This window comes from Ictidomys tridecemlineatus, chromosome 8 (genome assembly GCF_052094955.1).
Source record: "Ictidomys tridecemlineatus isolate mIctTri1 chromosome 8, mIctTri1.hap1, whole genome shotgun sequence".
In the NCBI taxonomy this organism is placed as follows: Eukaryota; Metazoa; Chordata; class Mammalia; order Rodentia; family Sciuridae; genus Ictidomys; species Ictidomys tridecemlineatus.
Genome location: NC_135484.1, coordinates 7,573,391 through 7,593,779, shown reverse-complemented (window position 1 = coordinate 7,593,779; position 20,389 = coordinate 7,573,391). Strand labels below are relative to the sequence as shown.

Here is a 20,389-nt window from a genome sequence, read left to right as displayed (position 1 = left end):
GTGATGTGGAGTCGCTGTTGGTCATGTCTGAGGTTGTTCTTTCACATGGGACACACCTCAGAGGGAAGGACCCCTGGCTGGGGTCACACAGAGGCTGGGGCCACATGGTGGTCACAGCTATAACTGTTGGGTCCACGAAGGCTGGAGCTGAGTGATGAAGGCCAGGGTCTCCTTCCTGCTGTCCTGTCTGCAGGTAACTGAGAGTCTTCCCAGGAAGGGCTAAGTAACCCTGGGGCCCAAGGAGGGCAGGAGCTTTTCCTGGGGGAGAATTGGCTAAGATCCAAGCAGAGAGCCCCTCCCCACAGAGTGGCCAAGTCCAGGGCACCAGTGGCTCCGTGCCACTTCAGCTGAGGGAAGACACAGAGGAAGACGGTGGGATGGCCCTGTGCTGAGGGAGTTTGAACAGAGACAGGATCTTTTTGTTTGCAAGGGCCTCACAATTTACTGTGGACCTGGAGTGCAGTGCGATCGGGTCCTGAGTGCCTCAGAGGCATGTTCTGTGGTGCTGGCAAACAGCTGGGCTTTCCCCTGGGAAATGTCTACTAGTTCTGGAGATATTAGATGATATCTTGAGACGTCTGGAAGGCAAATTTTTTATCCAACATGACAGATTATAGTGATTCTTAAAAAAAAATCAAGCCAAACCACAGAAGTGTTGGCTTTATTAATTAATTAACTTATACTGAGGGTGAACCCAGGGGTGCGGTATCACTGAGCTACACTCCCAGCCCCTTTTTCGTACTTTCTGACAGGGTCTTGCTAAGTTGTTGAGGTTGGGCTTGAACTTGCAATACTCCCAAATTGCTGAGAAGTTCACACCCCTGTGTTTGACCAGAATAGAGGATTCTATATGAGAGCTCTGGGTCGGCTTGGGGCAGAATCTACCTCTGGATTCAGCATCCCAGCATATGGGCTTCCTGCCGGAACCCTCTGGTGTCTGGGTGTGCACGTGGGACACACCTCAGAGGGGAGGGCACGTGCAGAACTGCCTGCCACCACTACCCAGAAGGCCTTGACGGGAGACACGTCATGGAACTTTCCACAGGTCCTGAGCATTGGCATGCCCACAGCCTCCAGGATGAGACCACAGGCTCCCCCTCTGTGCTGCGGACTCAAGTGTGGGAGCCTGACCACCCGTTTCTTTTTTGAAGGAGTAAAGATACAGAAAACCCATTCCACTGTGCGACTGATATCAGGAACAAAACACAAGACCACAGCAAGCAGCCATCAACGCGGCTTGGAGCATCCTGGACTAGAATAGGCCGTGGCTGCCTGCCAGACAGAGGGGGTTTGGGAGCTGTTGGCAGAGAGAGTCTCTGGGCTCTAAAGACTGGAACAAAATGGTCCACTGCCAGAACCCCTCTGTGTCTTGAGCTGCAACAGTTTAGGACCTTATTCATTGTAGTGGGCTGCACCATGTCCCCCAGATAAATGTGTTGAAGCCCTAACTCCCAGTACCTCAGCAGGCAACCCATCAAGAGTTAGGGCCTCAAAGGAGGGATTCAGTCAAGATGGGTCATAAGGGCGGGCTCTGATCCGAGGTGGCTGGTGTCCTCAGAAGAAGAAGAGTTCAGGACACAGGTGGATGCACAAATAGAGAAAAGATCTTGTGATGGTGGGTACTCATGTGTGAATCAAGGAAAGGTCACTCTGCTAACCCCTTGACCTTGGGCTTCCAACTTCCAGAAGTGTGAGAAAATGAACGTCTTTCCTGTCAGCCCCCAGCCTGAGGACTTTGTTACGGATGACCTACACAGTGGGCATAGGTAGGAGAGGAGAAGGGAGTTGGACGAGATGTCATGATCCACAGGAGAATCTCTTGCCTGGTGCTGAGCTTTCCCTGTGGGTACCACAGATCTGGCTGGACGGATGATTCTGCTTCCTCGGATTGGGGGTGGGACGGTGGTCACCATGTGGGGAAGGAGCTCTCCCGGGTGGGTCTAAGCCTCAAATGCATGCCATCAGGGGCAAGGTGGAGCCCCTAGCCCAGGTGTGGGCTCCAGGGCAGGAGCAGCAACTCCATCCTGCACAGGGCGAGCGAGTACGCAGTGCCCACACACGGCCGGGTGCTGGCCAGTACTGGCTGGTGCTGGCCGGTACTGGCCGGTGCTAGCTGGTGCTGGCCAGTACGCCAGGTGGGAACCCGCCACTCTGGAGAAACAGGTGGGGACAGTCCCAGCTCCTCTCTGGTTGGGCAAACACCTGGAGGAAAGAAAGTCTGTGGGGCCTCACCACGTTCTCACCATGGGACCCTGAAGGCTTGTCCCTGGCCCAGCCTGCCTCACTCTGTAAGGTCATCTGCCGCAGACGGGAAAGGGGGAAAGGGGGCTATGATTTGAGCAAGACAGAAAGATCAGGCACGTCTTGCAGAGCACCGTTTTCCATGGACAGGGAGTGGATGAATCATGACAAGTTGGGAAGAAGGAGAAAGCCACTGGGGTCCAGATGGGGCAGGGCCTCAGGGTGGCCTTCCTCATGCAGGAGATGAGGATCTGCTGGGCAAGACTCAGCTTGAGCTGACCCTCTTGCTCCTGGTGTCCCTAAGGTCATTTCATTGTCCACAGTGAATGAGAGCCTCCTCCATCCCCCAGGCCCTGCCCTGCTCGGCCTGCCTGTGGGGTAGGGGGCAGCTGTCTCCTTCACAGTCCTCCACAACAGAGTGGGGAGCTTGAGTATTAATAAGGGCCTGCAGGGATCCTGCTGGGGGGGAGAACAAAATGGGGCCATTGGTTATTGGTTCACATACCAATTGCCTGTTTAGGATCTAGCGAGAGTATTTGCTAAAAAAGCCCAGAGACAGATCTCCTTGTACCTGTTACCGCTCACTCTCTCTTTTTTTTCCTGGACAGTTTGCTTGCTTTAGTCTTTTTTAAAAATCAGTTTCATGGATATGTACTTTATATGCAAAGAAATTAGCATGATTCAGTGGGCAGGTCAATGACTATTGATGACCGCACACACCTTGTACCACCACAGACAGGGGACAGGAAAGACGGCGACAGGAGAATTGGTTCTTTTCATCTCAATCATTGCTCCCCCAGGCACCATCCCTCAGCTTACACATGGGATTTTTCAAGGATGTGGAAATGCTTTTGTTTTCTCTGAACGCATAGCTGTCAGAGGGCTGGGTGGGGGTCCAGAAGAATCCCGTGTGCTCGGGGAGCTGGCCAGGCCCCACGGGAAGCCCACACCACCCACGTGGGGACGTTGAGTCTCCAGAGTTACCTGAGCAGGTCAGGAGAATGTTCTCCATGCCTTCCTGGTGCAGAAGCAGGTGTTACAAGTTGAATTTGTGTCCCCCAGAAAATACGTTGAAGTCCAACCCACAGTATGTTGGGATTAAGCTCATTTGGAAACAGGGTCATTGCAGATATAATTAATCCAGATGAGGTCATCCTGGGGTGGAGTGAATTTATATTGGGTTAATCCAACATGTGGTCATAGAGGCAGAGACTGGGATGCTGTAGCCCAGACAAGGACACCAAGAGTGGATGGCCACCTCCAGAGGCTTGGCAGGGGAAAGGAAGGATTCTTTCCAGTCTGGAGAGGCCTGAGCCTGCTCACGCCTGGACTTTGAGCCTCCATAGTGTAGGAGAACACAGTGCTGCTCGCTGTTCCAGCAGCCCTGGCAAACTGGACTTTTTCATTGTACGGTCCCCACCACACCACTCCAGTGATCTTCCATTACCTTCTTCCCAAGTCCCACCAGCCAAGGCTGTTTTATTGAGTTGGCTTTTTGACAGTTTGTATTGTAAAAACAAAAAAGTGACTTATTGAAAATTTAGACAGAAGTTCAGATGGCACATTCTCTGAGCCTCCCTGGCCTGCCCACCACAGCAGAGGGGCAAGGACTCGGCAACAGCAGCTCAGATTGGCAAGCACCCACTGGGAGGATGTCTTGCACCACCCCACTTAATTCTTCACAGCTTCATGAGATGGGCATGTCATTGTCTCCATCTTGCAGGTGAAGAAACCCAGGCTTTACTCGAGGTCGATGGTGGTAGAATGGGGTGGAAAACATGGGCAGAGCCAACACAGGAGGCCACGTGTGTGCCACTGCTCCCTCTTCCCTGGGCACTTCCACCAAGAATCACCATGCAGTGCTTGCTGAGCCCTGCTCTGGCCACAGGAACTCAGGTGTTCAGGTCTGGCTGGAGGTGGAAACGGGAATGTGTGGCTGGGTTGTCCCTCTGTGCACGTTGGGGTAGAAAGAGTATAAATGGGTCCATTTGCAGAGTGTGAGGCTTAAAAATCACCTGGTAGCAGCCTGTGGTCAGGTCCCTGTTGTGCTCACGTCCAGCAAGGCGGCTCCCAGGAGGGCGCGTCTCCATGAGGGAAGCTGTGAGTGCAGAGGTGGCTTCTCTCTCTCGTGTGCTCAGGGTGGGAGAATGCAGCTTCAGAGGAGCCATGCTGGAGATCTTGGTCAGGAAAGGCTTCCTGTTCTAGAGCCTTCTAGATCTTTCACCTCAGTTTCGTTTTGTTGACAATCCCAGGGTATCAGAACTATTTAAGGGATTTGAATGTAATTCAAGTGAATCTTGATAAGAGCCTGGATTGGGCTTGGTTTGATCTACATCAACAAGCCTCTGTCCCCTGACCTGAGCTCTCTGCATGGTTCCACGGATTCCTTGGGGGGTGGGGAGCCCTTGGCAGGGCTCATGCATCTTGCCCTGTTTGTGAGGGTCTCCTGCATTCACCATCATCCATCCTTCCCCCTCTCACGCCCACTTCTGAACCTGCCCTGTCTCAGGCCTCGGAGGACATACTGACGCTGGCATCTTCTGACTCAGTCAGTGACCTGAGGTGGCCTAACATGGGCCCGTGGTCAACTGAATTTTCCTTGTCACCAGAGCATAGGGGGAGAGAACTCAACAGGAAATGCTGAAAATCCCTTGTCTCTCATTGGACAGTACAGGCTCCTCGGCAGGGTGGGCTTGACCATCTTGTTTCTTAGTCACTTTACATGGCAGTGAGTCTGCAGAATAAAGAGCAGATCTCCAAAGGTCAAGGTGACATGCAGTCACACACGCACGGTCAAGTCAGCCTCTGGAAGTTCACTGTACTTTCTTCTTTCGCTTGAATAATGATGAAAATTGAGACCAAGTTGTCTATTTTACACTTTTGTAGGCAACACTCGTTTCTAATTTTGTTTACTACAATATTTTTTTTATGAGTAACTGATGGTAGCTGGGTAGCTTGTCTGTTGTCACAGTTACCCGAGATACTGAACCATTCTTTTCTGGGTTGCAGGTGTTAAGTATCTCTCTTTGGGACACTCAGCAATGGGCCCTGTATGTGGTATAGCATTTGGGTGTTGTACAAGTTAATTTTAGACCAATGCAGCAAGTTCTTTGCAACTTTTTACCAAAATTGCTTAGTAAATGCATACTGCGTCATGATACATCATTCTGGTTTTAAGAAAGAAAGTTAGTAAGTTGCTTACCCTCTAAAATATGAAGGTAATGACAAAGATGTCCCACATATACCCTAAACAAACATAAGTCATTAGTGTTGTGTCATGCCACATCCAGAGAAAGTACTTGCTAAGCGTTAGTTATGATCAACAGAGACAGATTGGTCCAACAAAATGTCAGCAAGAGCTCTGATAGGTTTACTAACCGTCACAGGGAGCCAGACATCTGTGAGACCATCTATCAGTAATCAGCCCTTACTTTATTCTCAGCCCTGTGGACTCAATAGAGTTCCTTTCCCAAATGACTTAGAGTCTGGCTGGAAAAATTAGACCAACATGATAAAAAGAATGACAAGACAAGCAATATTGGAAATTAGGGTACCAATTCTAAACATACTTGATTTATTCAACTTATCTGTTGGCTCAACCAACATTAAACAAGTAAGACAGTTCCTGCTTCAAGGAGCAAATTTTTATGAGAAAACAGATCCATAAACAAGTAACTCTAATGCAATTTAATGTATGCAACCATGGAATTTAGAGAACTCTCTCTGCTAGGATTCAGTGTTGCCACCATTTAAGTTTCTTGTAGCATCCCTAGCATGCAGTATACTATCATTTGGAGGTGTCTTTTTTTTTTCCTTTTCTCAGTATCTTTAAGGATTTTTTGGTTGAAAAGGCATTGTTTGCCAAAATCTGCAGTTATTGGCAGAAAGCTGACTTCTGACTAAATTAGTAATTCTGAACATTTTTCTTTTATGGTACATTTGCAAAGGCAGGTCAAATATGTGTCTTAAGACTTCTGAGCATGAAAAGGAAAAAAATACCCTATTACCTAATTTCTAGTATTCCATCAATACAAAGTAACTGGCTGCTGCTCAGGAGAAATGCAACTATTCCAGGTGCAGAAATTGAAGAGGCGACTTTGTTAGTGTGGTGGGAAGGGTGTTAGTCAACCTGTGAACACAGTTCTGATTCTGTTACATCTCTTTTTTGTAGAGCCTCGGAGTGCTGATCATTATCTCCAAAGGAAAATTTAGAAGTTACAGTTCTGTGAACAGCCCAAATACTGCTGGCCAAGTATGCGGCTGGGCCCAGGGAATATTTAGAACAGCCAGCAGAATGAACCCAAGGCAAGGCTCCAAAAATATTCTTTCTCAACTTGATTTTTGCATGATGTTTAGACAAGGGAGAGCATGTGATGATAATCTAGGTAGGGGACAGAGAGGGCCAAGTGTCTCTGTAGCAGATTGGGTGCTGATCCAGAGGACAAGGAAATTTTCCAGTTATTAAAATGATGGAAACTGCCTGATACTTTGGTCTCCACCGATGGCCACTGTCGGGGCCCAGAAAGGCCCTAGCGATTCTGCCAGGTGGCTTACCCGAAAGTTTTATTAACGACTATTTGCATTAGCAACATCTATGAGCACCTCTCAGGGAGCCCTTTCCAGCATTGGGAATTTTAATTTTTAAACCTTTGAAATCAGTAAATATATTTTTAAAATTTGCATTTGTTTGGCTAATCATGAGAAGGGATATTTTCTGTGTCTTTGCTCATTTTTCTGTTGGGAGTCAGTAGTTTTTCTTATAAATTGACATGAGCTTTCTGTAGACTGAGCATGTTCATCTGTTTTAGCCTGGACCCAGAGAGTCTCCCCAGGGGAAATGTGAAGTGGGCCAGTGTAAGGAGTGCTGGGCTTAGATGACTGAAGTGTTCTGATGCCGCGAGGCTTCAGGCCGATGCTGAACTCCTCTGCTTGCAATTAATTTTTAGTCTTATTCCACCCCACAAAATTGTTGCACATACCATAAGCTACTTGAGTAATAATTTGGGCGTGGAGCAGCTGGAAAGAAGAAATGGAAGCGAGGAAACAGCAGGGAACTTCAATGTGTCACTTGGAATCACAGAAGAAATAAATCCAGAATCTCATTTCTCCTCAGAGTTTGCAAAGCAGGCATTTCCATTTGATACAGTGTGGGCTCCTGCCTGAATGTGTATATTGCAGTTTAGCAGCAAATCACTCAAATCATTTTCCTTCGCCACTGAGGGAAAAATGTGTGAAGATTCCCGTGACTAAACTCAGCTATAACACTTTTTTTTGAGCTAAGAAATTCTCTCATTGAAGTCAAATTTATATGTAGTGAAATACACAAATTTTTATTATTCTTTTGGGTCCATTTTGGTAGATGCATACACCCACACAGGCCACACCCCCACCAAGACCTGGCACATCCTCATCTCTGAAAGTGCCCTCATGTCCCCTGCCAGCCAGCCTGCCATTTCCAGTGGAAAATGATCAAATTTCTATTACTATAGATAAATTTCACCTCTTCTTGAATTTTACAAACTGTGTGTGTGTGTATGTGTGTGTGTGTGTGTGTGTGTAACTTCTGTCACTCAGCACCATGATTTTGGGATTTATCCATGTTGTTACAAAAGGTTCCTCCTTTTTATTACTAAACAGTACTCCATTGTATGAATATACTTCAGTTTGTAGATCCAGTTTCCTCCTGATGGACATCTGCACTGATTCCAGTTTTGAGTTTTTATAAGTAAGATGGTTATAAGCATTCTTACCTGAATCTTCATGTGGATATAGGTTTGAATTTTTCATAGATAAATACCCAGGAGTAAAAGTTCAGGGTCACATGGCAGATGTCTGGCTCATGTTTCAGGAACTCCCACTCAGTTTTCCAAAGTGGTGGTGCAACACCAGGGAGCTAAGGAAATGCCTTCAGATTTCCAATTATCCACGTCTTCACCAACATGTGGGTGAGAGCAGCCTTTGGTTCATGATCTTTTGCACCTGCATTTTAATGGGTATGGAATAGCATTTCATACTTTTAATCTGCATTCCCCGGATGTTTAATGAGGTCGAGCGCTTTCTCAGGAGCTTATTGGCCAATAGTGTGTCTGCTCTTGTAAAGTACTTGTTCCAGACTTTTGCCCATTTCTAAAAACCAAATTATCTTTCAAATGTCCTGTTTTCTTTTTTTTCCAGTTGAAGAAAGTCTTTATACATTCTGTGTATAAACCCTTTGTCAGAAATCTTGCAAGAATTTTCTCTGAGAGGCCCAGTCTCACAGCCTGCATGGATACCCTGCTCAGAGGAGGCACTGGGTGGCCTTGGTGTCAGAGCCAGGGCATCAAACATTACTGTTAACATAGAGTCCATCTTTTTTGGTAAGATTGATAAAATATTAAGGTTTTAGAATCCATGTCCCCAAGAAAGAAACTATAGCTTTGAGCATCTGCTTCAAGTTTTAAAACATAAAATCCTTTCAGTTAACTATGTCTTTTATGATTAATCGAAAGTTATTTTTCTTTCCCCTTCCAATGCAAAAGTAGAAATCAAGGAATTCTGCTGCATGTAGATGCCTTAATTAACTCACTGGTCCTCTGGTGGAAGTACCCAAGAATATGAGCTGTGTCATAGTCTTTCTCCCCAAACTGTGTGTTTATATGTGACGTCTGTAGCTTTATGGAAAGATGTGGGGGAGGGAGATATCATACCAACAATTGAGAAAACCATAAAAAGAAAAAAGTTTTTTTTTAAAAAAAGCATTTTCTCTGAGTCTGTGGCTTGCCTGGAATTTTTTTTTAACTGTGCCTTTGATGAGCAGAGGTTTTTAATTTTGAAGGAGTTCATTTTATCAGTTTTTCTTCCTTTGTTTTTTCTCTCCTCCCTCCCTTCCTTCTTTCTTTTCTTTCTCTCTCTCCCTCAATCTCTCTTTTCCTTCCTTTCTTCCTTTCTTAATTAACGCTGTGTCCTAAGAAAGTCCACAAGATGTTGTCTTATGCAGTCTCTAGAAGCTTTCTGCTACAGTCTGGATGTGGTTCCCATGTGTTCCCCAAGAGCTCGTGTGTGGGAAGCTGGGCCCTCGGGTGGCCATGTTGAGTGGCAGAATCTTGTGAGAGGTGGGGCTTGCTGGGAGGTGGTTAGGTCATTGGGGGCGTGTCCTCAGAAAAAATGAACATAGTTCTCTTGGGATCCTGGATAGTTTCTGCAGGAATATGTTGTTATAAAAGTTCAAGCCTGACACCTGAATCTCTCTCTGACCTGTCTCATCTGAGGTGTTTCTCACATGCTCTCCTGCCATGATGCCATCCATCACTAGGCTCTCACCAGAGACAGGTTAAATGAATGGGGCCTGCTGATCTTGAACTTTTGTTTTCCCAAACTGTGAGATAAATAAGACTCTTTTCTTATAAAGTACCTAACTTCAGGTGTTTTGTTATAGCAATGGAAAAGTAGACTAGTACAATTTGTAATTTTAGCTTATATATTTAGATCTATGATCTCAATTTAAATTTGTTATATGGTATGAGGTTGGAACTGAGTTTTTTTATGTAACTATTTACATGTTCTATAAAGACTTTATTTTCCTCATTGAATCGCTTTTTCTCCCCCCACTTTTTTAACTTTTTGAAAATCATTTGGTCCTGCATGTGTGAGTCTATTGCTGCACTCATTACTCTACTTCGTTCTTTTGTCAAAACCACACTATCTGGATTTCTTGATCATAAGTCTTAAAGTCAGGCAGAGTAGAATACTGTAACTTGAAATCCTCCTTTAATAAATGCTAAGGCTTCAGACATTGACTCTATTTCCCAAAACATAGACACCATAAAGCATCCTTTGGGAGTGTATTATCAGCTGTATATCCACACACTGAGATGTTAATGTTGCAGATGTCCTGAAGTCCCTACTAGGAATTTATAAACTATTAGTACAAGCTTTTGAGCCTCTCCCACCCTGTACTTATTTCCAAATATCTTTAAAGAACAAAATTTCACTCTTTAGTGTGATGTTCTGGATATATGAAGGCAAGAAAATGAGAGGAAGAAGAGTGGAAAACAGAGAAGAGATTATAGTTGACGACTTTCCCGTCCTAGATGAAGGTGGGAATTTCAGACTTGGAGCTATTCTACCCTTGCTCCACCGTGGGAGTCAGCGAGTTATGTAGGCCCTGCAAGCCTCACTTTCCTCATCCATAAAATGGGGATAAAAGATCAAGCACTTAACAAATGTTCATGTAACGCCTGGGAGCAAAAAATGGAATCTGGGGGACTTACCATGTAGCCATAGCAATCAAGATGGTGTTGAGATGGAGGCAGGACAGACTCCTCACATTAAGCACAAGCAATCTTCAGATTTGACTGTAGGGAATGAATTACCCTTGACGTTCCTACGGGTTCACCTGTAGCTGAATGCAGACTCCCTGAGGCGATGTCTGTCCTGGAGAGATCATGGCGACCAGTGCAGGCCTCTGCATCTCGGGGCTCTCTGCACAAGGATCCTCGGTGGGGAGGCAGTGTGTGGGGTTACAGCGGTGAGGGTATTTTCCCACACCATTGGAGTCGGCAGACCTCCCTCTGGGGGGGTGTGCCCTTCCCTGCTCCCCACCTGTCCTGGCTCCCCTGGAGCCACTAGCACTCTCCCTGTCAACCGGGCACCATGGTGCAGGCCGTGCTTCTCAACACCCCACTCAGTTAGTTTTCTAGCTATTCTCCCCTGCTGTACACTTCAGCCAGCCCTGCAGACGTGACACTGGTGATTCTGGGGGACTCAGAAAGGGCATTTATTTATTCCGAGTATGCTTGCTTTGGGAGTTTTCCTGGTGGAGCCAGGAAAACTTGCCTATCAGCTGCAATGATCTGTACTGATGGCAGGCAGGTCTCAGGCCCTCCTGTTGGGGACAGCAACTCCTGCATGTTCCTGGGACCTCAGCACAGAGGGCACCTCATTCTGGGTCACTTTACGTCTGCTTCTTGCTCCTGGAAGGCCCTTATGCTGGATGGGAAGAGTCTAATCCTGGAGTGCAGGGGGAGGCTGGGGACACTCAGGGCTGGAGCTTGGCCCCTCCCCATCTGAATGCAATCTGCTGCTGTGGTCGGTTTGCACCCGTCCTGGGGTTTAGCCACAGGGCTGCTTCCCTCAGTGCTGGTGGGTCTTCCCCATGTATGGATGTGGCTGTGCCATCCAGAATGCTCTTGCTGTGCCCCACCTCGTGGACCCAGGAGACGCCATCCCCTCTTCAGATTTGACATTTAAGAAATGTGCATTGAAGGTGAAGATCAGAACTTGGAACAGCCCCAGCCAATCCCCCGGCAGCATAGGCAGGAAGCCCAGAGATTTCCCGAGGCTGAAGGGATCAGAGAGGCTGAGGGGATCAGATTGGCCCGAGAGAGTTTTGTTCTCAGGGTTTTATCTTGGACTTTTATCTAGCCACTGAGATCCAAGAACTCTGCTGCAGGACCAGAGGGCAGAGGGCGGACGGGTTCTGCTCGGAGAGTCTGTCAATCAAACAGATGGGACACAGAACCACTCATCACTCCAGTCAAGTTTGCAAGTCCAAATTTCTAGCATACCTGAAATCGTTCTGCTCCCAAATGGTGAACCAAGACAACTTATGCTTAGTTCTGTGTCGTTGGCAAACCTAACTCCAGAGCCAGCTTCCTATGGAGATGAGCACTGGGCCCGCCCGCCCCTCCGTCTTTCTAACTTGAAGCCGGTGCTGGGCCTTTGCAAAACATTTAATGGCCGTTTTCCCCTAATCATAGGCCCGACACCTGGGATTCAGCGCCTGCCCAGGGGTTGGCACCTTGGGAAGCCCCGTAGTAACTGGAGGCTTTGGGCCCCCTGTGGAAGCAAGGAACGGCCCCCACTCACAGGTGCACTCAGCTCCTCGAGGGTCCACCCTTCTGGGTTGTTCGGCTTCCTCCTCCCTGTTCCCATAGCCCCTTCCCCGCCCCCTCTACCTGTTTCTGTTTCTCTGTTTGATGGGAGAGAGTCTCTAAGGAGAGAAAGAACTTTGGACTTGTCTCATGAAATGCAAAGTTGGAACTTCCACTTAGGAAGTTGGGAGCCGCAGACCCTTCTTTTCCTGAGACTTAGTTGGTGTTCTCTCTCTCTCTCTCTTTATTTATTTTTGGTACTGGGATTGAACCAGGGGTGCTTTACCACTAAGCCCATCCCTGGTCTTGTTTATTTTTTGAGACAGGTTCTTGCTAAGTTGCTGAGACTGCCCTTGAATTTTTCCATCCTCCTGTCTCAGCCTCCCAAGCCACTTGGAATGACAGGGGTGTACCCCGGCGCCCAACCTGTTACCCATTCTTGCTACACCTCCCTCCCCCAAAAACTCTCCCCACCTCTCAAGAAGATTACTCACAAAGACAAACCAAGCACAGAAATAGCCAACCTATTTGTGGCTTAAATGCAAGCAGTTTTATTTTTACTGTGAGTTGCTGTCTTTTCTGTAAGTATAAATCATTATCTACCACAAATGAAAGTCCCGGCTCCATCTGCCATAGTTCCTGCTTTGTTAGTGGGGCCAATTAGTCACAAAACAATTGGCGCCTTCCCCTGCCACCCACTCTGGGGGAAGAGAGACGTCCTCTCCAGACCCCTGGCCAGCAGCCCGTGGCCAGCCCCCTCTAAGACGCCCCTTCACCTGGCCACCCCAGCTTCCTGCTGGCTGGCTCCTCATTTGCATGGTGATTGTCGTTTTCCGAGTCGGGCGACTTGTCCTCTGGCAGTGTGGACAGACATGTCTGTTCTGAGCTGGAAAAAGCATATTGGTGAGGTCCTCTGTTCTGTTGACTTAAATAATGACGTCGGAGACTCCCTTCGAGTTGGTCACTCTGCTCAGGGTTTTGCAGCACCTGTAGGGACAACTGTCCACCAAATCTGGACAGCCTCTGAGCTGAGAAGAAGCAAGTATGGGCAGAGGGGCAGGGAGCGCGTTCCACCCCTTCCCCCTGGCTTCTCCCCTCTTCTCCCTTGAGGCTTCTCAGCAGCCTGTCCCCTCCTGGTGGTAAGAAGGATCCCGCCCCACAGCTCCTTCTTCTCCACCTTGCAGTGTGCTTCAGACAGACGTCCTTGTTTTCCTTTCAGCCTCTGACTATCCTCTGGGCAAGGTGAGGTCTCAGGAGGTGGACCTTCTCGTCCCCTGGAACATCAAGGCCAGGTAATGCAAACGCACTTGCCACCACCCCCTGCCTCCTTTCGGGGCTGCAGTTTGAAAGTCTGCAGGGAAGGACCCTCTCTCCCCTTGCCCCTCCCCTGTGATGGCAGGGGGTGGGGTGGGGTGGCCTCAGGGTCCAGTCACCTTCCTGTAGAGCATTTTGCTTCAAGGTTGCACATGCCACCCAAGTCTGCTTTCCCACAGCATCCGGAACTCCTTCCGAGTTGATCCCACTGGACTCAGGGGTCATTACCGCAGGACTTGGCTACCTGAGATCCAAATGATCTGGACGGAATTCTCCTGCTCAGCTCTACACTGGGTCCCTTGAGAGAAAGGGGACGGGGCCATGGAGTAAAAGGACTTCTGTGCTAATCTGGGCATGACAGTCCCTGCAAATGGCTTGTAGGAAGGGGAGGAATAGCTAATTAGTTAACCTTGTGCTTCCCTCTGTGCAGCCAGGACCCACATCTCGCTCAGGCATTATACCTCGGGAGGGAATTTTGTCAGATCCACTTTACAGCTAAGGAGACTGAGCCTTCAAGAGCTCGGCAGAGGTCACATGACGAGTCGCAGGCTGGCTGGGCTAGGAAACCGAGTGGTTCTATCTGATTTGCCCAGCCACGTGGCATTTCTCTGGGTCACCCTTCTCCTGCACAGCGGCGGGCGGGCGGGCGGGCGTCTCCACAGGCTGGCTGGCCACAGCGGCACAGGGTGCTCAGCACCTTGTGTCATCCCAGCGCACTCCCACTCTGGATCAGCCTGGAGATTTTCACTTGAGTGTGTCACCGAATGATGCCATTTGATGTTCGGCTTCTGCTGATAAGCGTGGGACCATCTGCTTGGCACATCTCAAGGACTCGCAGCAGTCGGAGAGCAACTCTGGTTTCTTGAGAGCCGGAGGCTGCAGCCGTCCTTGGGGATGTCGGGACCGGAGACCCCGTCGGTCGGTGGGGCATGGACATCGCAGGATGTGATGGGACGCTGCCCCTGTTGTCACCTCTGACCCTTCCAGAGGGAAGGACACCAGTGAGTGTGCACCCCAGTTTTTGATTTTCTGGATGCCCTTGACAACCAGAGTCAGACCTTCCCTCTCGGGGGAAGAAGAGCTGCCCGGGCAGCTCTTCCTGGGCTGGTGCCTCTGCAGCGCTGGGTGAGGGCTGTCCCTGTGTGCTGGCAGGGCTTCTGTCTCCTCCTGCCTTCATTCTGGAAAACGTGCTGCTCTGCTGGGTGAATGGTGCCCAGATACTGTTTCTCAACTTCAGGGTCAAGACTTCCGTGCTGTTTTGACTCACGAGGAGGGAAGAATCTTAGGATCAACTCTCAGATCCGAGGGTGGGCTTGCAGGTTGCCGAGGTTGCTTCCTTTGGTGTTAGGATGGATACAGGAGTTTGGGACTCACGGGGGTGTGACTGTATTTGACTCCAATGGAGAAATCACTTGACTAGATGCCACTGGGCTGATTGAGGTGAGCAGAATCAATTTTTTCTTTGCCTTTCCTTGGTGAGCACCGACCGGTGTTAGTCTTAGCTTTTGACTTAAGAAGTCACATGCATCCCAGTGGTGAGAAGGTGTTGCTAAAGAGACTCTCCTGCTCAGTCTCAATCTTGGCTGTGAATATCTGAGCAACGTTTCCCGGGCAGGTGGGCGGGGTAAGCTGGGACGCACAGGTGTTGTAGGGCTCTGTGAGCAACAGTTAGCAGGCAGCAGCAAGCCTGCCCCGGAGCAGGGTGGTTCAGCCTTGGTACTGCAGACAGTTTGGGGGCGTGGATAATTCGGTGCTGTGGAAGCTGACCTGTGTTTTATCAGATGTTTCGCCACTAGATGAAGTTAGCATGCTCCTCTCAGTTGTGACAACCCCAAATATCTCCAGACATGCAAACAGATGTCTCAGAGGGGTCAAATCTGTGCCCTCCCTTTTGAGACCAGTGTTGTAAGGTGGTCCTGCTGAGCCCTTGGAAAGGGAGCCAGGAGTCTCTGCTTCTGCGTGCAGGTGGCTCTGGCGCTGGGAAGGTGGGGAGATGCATGAACACCAGGACAGAGGTTCCCGCCACACATTCCCGTCCCCAACGTTCCCTGCCCTGGAAATTCCGTCTCACACACGGGTCTCCGTTTGCCCAGGTTACTGCACACACACGGAGGGGAGGCCTCGTCCTTTCCCCGGGATCTCCCGCCTGGAAGGGGCAGCCCAGGGTCAGGCTTTCTTGGTGGTTGCCTGGGGATAAGCAGAGGTTTCAGCTGCCCACTCGGGAACCTGAGTTCTGCTGGCTTTCTCTTTTCTCTTTCCCTCCCTCCTTCCCTCCTTCCCTCCCTTCCTTCCTTTCTCACCCACCCGACCCTGCCCTCTCTCAGGGTGGTGGGCTGCCGTCTGGGGCCATGGAGGACTGCTCAAGTGATCGGGATGTCTGCTTCTTGGGTCTCTAGAGAAAGCTTGAGCACAGAAAGGCACAGCATTTAACGTCCCCCCGCCCCCGCCGTGTGGTTCTCCTCGCCCTCCCGTCAGCCCCACCATCCGTGTGTCCTCTCACCTTCACTGAGAGGTAAATGCCCCGCTGTGGGTGCACCTGCCCCGGCATGGCCTGCGAGCCACACCCTTCACCATCCATGGGAACCGGCATGCTTGCTTTCCCGTGAGCGGATCCCTTATCTCATTTTGGCATTTCCAGGAGACTTTGGCAAAGAACTGCTTAATCTCCAGCTTTTCAATCTCTGACATTTCTTACACCCAGGCTTCCAGAAGCACTTTCAAATACTGATTATGAGAAGGAGTCGAGGTCCGGAGAGGCCATCCTGCTTGTCCCAGGGCTTGCTTCTGGGGTCAGTTTGCTTAAAAGCATGGCTCCTGGGCCCAGCAGCCCTAGACACAGGCAGGATAGGAAGCAGCCTCAGCATTGTAACTCGAACAATGTCAAAACCCCTCTCAAAAATCGGTTTTGCACTTTGCCAAAACTACTGAGGATGGAGGCCATTCTCAGCAATGGGGCTGTGGCCTTTCAGAAAATACACGCAGTAACTGTGAAAGGCCCAGAGGGACCTTGCAGAGGGACTTTGGTCTCCTTGGAAAGAGAAGAGGCTCTGGTTGGCAAATGGTGGGGGAGCAGAAGGGTACTGGCTGCTGTGCACCCTGTCTGTCCTCATGTGTCACAGTGGCTCTGTTGTAAGGCACGGTCTGTGTGCTGCACTTCCCCAGCAGCACTGTCACTCAGGAGAACGGGACCCTTGTGGAAGTCTAAGATTTCCTGGGTGAACCATGCATCTGCACGGCTTGGGTGAGGCCAGGTGTTGCTTATTCCACATCTCCAAGCTAGAAAGATGATTCATCTTCAAGGAAACATTAGAACTTGGTTCACATTCAGCTACTTCCATCCAGCAAGTTAAAAACAAGGATGTCAGACAATTTGGGGGTGATGAATATGTCTCTGGAAAAGGAACAGTTCATCAAATTAATGAATAAGAGTTAGTTATGCAGCTGCAGAAACTAGATTCCAGATTATAAAACTGATTTGCAATATTTTGCGGGGGAAGTACTGGGGATTGAACCCGGAGGCACTCAGTCACTGAGCCACATCCCCCCCCAAAATAAAATAAATATTTTGTATTTTATTTAGAGACAGGGTCTCGTTGAGTTGCTTAGTGCCTCATCATTGCTGAGGCTGGCTTTGAACTCGCAAAAACTCCTGTCTCAGCCTCTAGAGCTGCTGGGATCACAGACAGGCATGCGCCATTGCATCTGACTGATTTGCAATATTTTAAGGATGCAATAAAAGACCACTGATTTGCAGGGGAAGCCTCTTTTGCACCCAGATGTGGTACTGCCTATGGTTATTTTGATTTCTTTGGGTGGTGTGTATTAAGTACTGCCTTCTCTGGTGGTCAGCCTGGCTTGTGACCAGCCGTAGTGGCTGGGTGCTGCTGGCATCTGAGCAGGTGAGGTAGCCCAGCCAGGCAGTGGGGGTGGTGACAATGCAGGGGATGTCACTCCAGGCAGCGCAGGAGAACATCTGCATGGGAGGTGGAGGGGACCTGGGTGTCAGAGGTCCTGCTGGGTCAGAGTGTATTCTGGTGCATGGGGCCAGGGCTGTGGTGGCCTGACATGAAGTGAAATGTCCCAGCAAAGTGAGGAGTCTTGTTGGCAGGAGTGGGGTACAGGTTGTTGACACACAGGGGACTGATCACATGGAGGACAATGGGAGCCAGGGGCCTCACTGTCAGGGGAGGAAGTTACAAATGCACGGATGGAGAAGTTGAGATGAGCTTGATGGTATTGATAAACATTGAGATGTTGGTATGTATAGTTTTGTGTAGTTATGTATAACATAGAATATGTATATACATCTGTAGGTCCTTATGTCTGCATGACTATGCATCTGTGTCCTAATACATATGTATTCCTTAGCCCTGCCTTTGAGAGGGCCTGGGAACAGTGATACCCAACAGCCATGAGCACATTTAGCACTTAGACCTTGGCTTCTAAACACACTGCTTTATTGTAAAGGAGCCAGGCTCCTTAAAGAAATGGCCGATTCTAAGGACTCGTGCAGTGGACATCCAAGATTATCACTTGGTGAAATGCCTAGCTTTTCTGTCTTGGAATATTAAGCATAACGGAGGAAGTCAGAACAGCAGGGAAGGTCTGTTTCTGTTTGGGATTGGCCGGGGTTGGAGTGCCCCGTGGAAGGCCAGGCTGGAGATGTACAGATCTGCTGGTTACAGGGGTCTCATAATCTGGGGAGAGGTCTGCACAGGATCTGTAAATTCAGATTTTATCGGTGTATATGTCATCCAGGGAGCCCCGAGTGTAAGAAGGACAGGGCCCAAGAGTAAAGCGCAGCGGGACACTGAGGCCCAGGAGCATTTTAAGAAGAGGTTCAATAAAGAGGCAGAGAAGACCGCAGGAAGGCAGAAGGGGAGTCCAGGGTGAGAAAGCGCGTCCAGGCCCTAGCGGCTGAGATAGAAGTGAGGAGAGGTGGCGCATCTCCCACAGCTGCATCGTGAGTGTGGCAGGTAGAGAGTGGAGAAGGTCTACCCCCTCTGGGGACTTGGGACAAGGCCTGGCTGTTGAATGAGCTGGCTCATTTCTGTCGTTAGTTCTGATGAAAGGACACGCCTGGACCTCCCCTGGACATCAGTCCTCATTCTACAAGCTGAGGCCAGTCACTCTTGCGGTGAAGACCGAGTCCCTCACTTCATGGACTAAAGCGGGGACAGAGGCGGTGCTTCTGAAAACAACTCGTCTTGTTTGTCAGGCTGCTGTTACGGGCTTGGCATTGGATAGACAGTGCCTTCAAAAGACCCTACCTGTAATAAATACGATCCATCTTTTGTTAAAGAAAAAGGCCCTCCTTTGAGGCTTTTGATAAAGATCATTACTGACAATCAAGTTACGATGGTGTCTTCTGGTGACATACAGGCCGTTACTAAAAGTCCCCAAAGCTCTGCCATCTGCATGAATGGCTGTGTGCCCCTCACACATGAATGGACTATCACAGTGAGCGGGCATGTGGGGTGGAAATAGTGACAGCATGGACCTGGGCACTCTGGGCTCTGGCGCTGCCTGCTACTACCCAGTCCTGTATTCTGGGACAGGTCACCAGTTAATTTCCACTCCTGTAAGACAAGGGGGTGGGTGGCAGGATCTACACAATTCCTTCAAGCTCTAAAACCCAGGTGAATGAGAGAAGACAGTCAGACTTCATAGTAAAGAAGTGTTTTTAAGAAAATTCCAAATGGCATCCCTCAATGTTTTCTATAAAATACTCCAGTGTCTGGGGGGAAAGAATTTATGACACAAAGTGTTATATTTACAAAGAATTCTTGCAACTCAATAAATGACACGGATAAAAAGCGCAAAAATTATCCATTAAAGAAGAATACAAGGAAATGTTAACATTATAGAATGTCTAAACCATTCACAGGCAAATACATGCAAATTAAAATGGGGTCATTTTCAACATCTATCAGATTTAGAAATTCTAACAAATGAACATATTGTGGGAATAGAGGGGCATATATACTGTGAAAAAGAAAGCCTTTCTGTTGGTATAATTGATATGGTGATTTTGAAAGATAATTTTTAAATATGACTTTAAATCTCAAAAAAATATATCTTTTGACCCAGCAATTCCACTTTTCAGAAATATGTTCTGGGGAAGGTTCTGAGAGATGTGCACAAAACTTGTACCCACCAGAGTCCGTTGCAGTGGCCCTCTGCCTGTGGCTTCCCCTTCTACTCTCAGCTGCCCACAGTCGATCCCAGTCTGGAAATAGTAGGTGAAAAATTCCAGAAGTAGAAGATCCATAGGTTTTAAGTAAATTTATTGTAGTATGTTTAATAATTTATTTCATTTTAGTATCATTTGCAGTGATGGATGTCAGGTTGTTAATCACTTCCTGTGCTCAGCTCACAAATTAAGCTTCCTCGTAGGCATGTACATAAAGGCAAGACCTACTGTGTATCGGTGTGGAATAGTCCGTGGTTTCAGGCATCCCTGGGATGCTGGAAACGTACCCCCTGTGGATAAGAGGGGATGCTGTACCCTGCTTTGTCTTAAAAATAATGGTGGAAAACCACGCAACTGCTATGTCCAAAGCAGGAGATCAGGCAAACATAACTCCTGGTACATGTGAAAGTGACGACGAAGCCATGTTTTAGAGAGCACAGTGACAGGGGAAAATGTTCCCATATGACAGGGGCTGGAAAAGCAGGAGGCCACAGCAGGTTATAAAAACTGGTCTCAATGTTTAAAAGGTGTGTGAGACATTGAACAAGACGAAAAGGGAGTGTCCCAGACAGGAACCAGCTGACTCCAAGTAGAGCTGCCTGTGTGAATGAGCAGGCTGCTTTATGACCAAGCCGGCACAGGCAGGGGCGTTTGATGGGTCCACGGGCCACCCCACCGTGGACCTGAAGGGCAGAGCGCACAGAGGCCGGTCCAGCCGCTGCAACTAGAAGTTAAGTCTTCAGGAAGAGTCGCCCGTCACCTCAGGGAATGTGGGGCCTGTGGTCCCCAA

The 20,389-nt window shown here is 48.8% G+C and overlaps 1 protein-coding gene across 2 annotated transcripts in view; it reads left to right on the top strand.

Annotated features, from left to right (window-relative positions):
- Mas1 (MAS1 proto-oncogene, G protein-coupled receptor) overlaps positions 1-20,389 on the top strand; it is a 32,516-nt gene that overhangs the window by 4,029 nt on the left and 8,098 nt on the right. Inside the window, exon 1 of one of the 2 annotated variants that reach the window (XM_040283515.2) lies at positions 14,063-14,407. The exons of the other annotated variant lie outside the window; for it this stretch is intronic. The gene's annotated coding sequence lies outside the window, so the exon portion shown is untranslated. Of the gene's footprint in view, positions 1-14,062; positions 14,408-20,389 lie in introns of those variants that run through there. 2 annotated transcript variants of the gene reach the window in all.